The following is a 3,025-nucleotide window of genomic DNA, read 5'->3' as shown; positions in this document are numbered from 1 at the left end:
GACTAAATTTCATATGAATAAAACACTAAATACGATGCCTTTTGTTGAACTCCACATAAAACAGTTTTTAAACAATTTTATTGTTAGAAAGACCATTTTGTTCATTTCAATATAAAACAATCTGTGAGGCCCATCAAGATCACCTAATTTGAGGTAAACAAACGTTAGTAATCATATATTACTGGCTATAAACACATTATTGTCTTATGCGGCTATGCATAAAATGTTAAAAGTTAAAATATATTATGTATCCTAACCTATATTATGTAAGATAAAAAATATTTTCAAATTCCCAGATAAGATTTTTTTTTTTTTTTTATATATTTAAATTTTATACTTAAGTATAAATATTATAATAATATAATGTTATTACTAACAATAATAATGATAAACTATAACTGAGTGAAACCTTAAATAAAAACTTAAAAATATCAATGTTCGATTTCTTTGACTAAAGACAAATATCTTTACATCACATGTTGACTTTTTAGTATTATCTTTAGACTATTTGAAGCTTGTTGTTAGATAAATTAAACATAAAGTAGGTATATAAGTATATTGTATTAAATTTAAGTACATAATTCTAATATATATTTATATATTACTCGTATCTAAATACAAAAGGTAAACTTATAAACTTTATGAAAAACATTTAATTTAGTAATTGACAACATTATTACATAATTTTATCATAAAAGATAGTAAATTATAAAGCTATTTTTACCTGCAACCAACTTTAAGAAGTGAGATTAGACCTTGTATTCAGTTAAGTACCTAGTTAACAATAAATTCAATGACTATCCAATATTTTATTTCCGAATCCATGCATAATTTGGATGTACATTTTTAATAACTAATTACTATAAAATATTTTAATCTATCCGTAATAAGTTGATTGAATAGTGACTGAATATAAATTAAAATATTAAACTTGTTAAATTATAAGTTACTATAAAAAAAAAAGGAACTAATTTTATAACTTAATTAAAACTTAAAAGTAATTTAAGCGAAGCTTAACTGAACTTATTAACTCATTAATATCCGTCTAGATTATTTGTATATAAAAATTAAGTAAAAATTATTTTAAGTCATAAATAATAGTGACTAAAATTAGAGTAGTTAATAAAGTAATTTATAGTTTCAACATTGAAATATAATTAATGACAACCAGATTAAACAATGTATAAAATAAATTTAAGTTCAAATATTTAATTTAAAAGAAATTTCGGTGTATCAAATATTGAGATAATATAATTTACTTACATAGTAAAAAATAAAATATAATTTAAAATTATTCTACTTATTATTTATTAATTACAATTATAATATTTAATAGTTAATACGTACACGGCAAATGTATTAATATTGAAATATCCTTATTGTAATCGACTCATTCTATGGTATTAACTTTGTGTATTCTACTAAGTTTCTTGTTGATTCATCATTGTGTAGATAATGATATTTGTATTTCAAAACTTTTATCATTATCCATGTTTCATAAAAACATTCAATAATAAAAATATAGTACTCTATTGGCACATAATTAATTTTTAGATTATAAAATGTGTACAAGTGAATACAGCCTACTAACCAGTAGGCGTCAAGTGAGTCGCTCTAATGGATATTAAATTTGAATTCAATGATAAATATATAATTTTATAGACAAAATCACCACTTAGTATATTTCATGATAATAAGTTTTTTAATATCGTAAAGTAATTTATTTTACTGTTAGTAGGTACTTAGTATTAAGGTACGTTAATTTAATTCTTGCCGAAAACATTTCATTACTATATTATTAATATTTTATTTGGTATTATAATAGTATATATTTATATCATATATTATTTGTATTAACTTATAAGTTAATATCGCTGTCGGCGCCAAAAACTCATCTCGGCGCACAGTCGTGTTGTTATTATTGGCTATTGCGGAATAATCAACACGACGCCGCGACCTTCACTTCTCTTCGCTCTATTTTTCCTCCATCAAGCAATTTAATATTTTTGAATTATTATTAATTATTATTAATCAAATTCGTTATCTTTTATTTTGATTCCTTGTCGTATCGATGTTCTTGTCAATCCGCTGTCGTATCGGAATCGTACATTTTATTATACATTATTGTGCACTTTTTTGTTTTAATTATTAATTGGTCATAATAATATAATTGCTCTTTGTTTATGTTGTATATTAATTGTCTGTCTCTATAATCAATGTCTATTTCTTCCAATGTCTTAAAAAGTTCTTTCCAGGGAACTGTGTTAAATGCCTTTTCCAGATCGATAAATGCGGTAAATGTATCGTTGTTAAATTCGATCTGTTTTTCAATTAATGTCCTTAGGCTTAATATCGATTCTCTAGTACCCTTGTTTCTTCTAAATCCGAATTGATCATTACTTAATTGCCTTTCAATTTTATGTTCTATCCGGTTACCTATTATTTTTACTAGAATTTTAGCCGAGTGTATCATCAGACTCAGGGTTCTATATTCAACGTCTTATATCAAAAGGATGATTTCCGATGCGGGTCTAGCAAACTATAAGGAGCTGAAGAGGCTAGCTGAAAATAGAGATGAATGGAGAAATTTCGGAAAATTGCAAAACCAACCTTAGGGTTGATTTACTAAAAAAAAAAAAATAATAATATAATATGTTTATGTTTATGTATATTTACGGTACAAATTAACAAAATCTAGCAAAGACGACCCGTAGTCGATGTAATATTTAAAATACCTTTAGTTTATATGCTTCATTATTACTGATAGACGTATCTATAAAGTAATTAGTAAAGTTAATTTAGCATTTATCGGATTACTTATTTAACGTTTAGAGTAAAACGTGTTCTCAATAGGTAAATGTATAATTGTTTGTTAATAAATGTTTTTTTTTCTTATTTATATTTTCTTTAAATCTAAACTCTATTTTATTGTTATTGTTATTATTATTATTATTATTAGTAGTAGTAGTAGTAGTAGTAGTAGTAGTAGTAGTAGTAGTAGTAGTAGTAGTAGTAGTAGTAGTAG

The sequence above is a fragment of the Melanaphis sacchari genome, unplaced genomic scaffold (assembly GCF_002803265.2).
Source record: "Melanaphis sacchari strain LSU unplaced genomic scaffold, SCAv2.0 Contig4_pilon_pilon, whole genome shotgun sequence".
Lineage (NCBI taxonomy): Eukaryota > Metazoa > Arthropoda > Insecta > Hemiptera > Aphididae > Melanaphis > Melanaphis sacchari.
The sequence above is the reverse complement of the archived record's forward strand: the minus strand, read 5'-3'. Positions refer to the sequence as shown.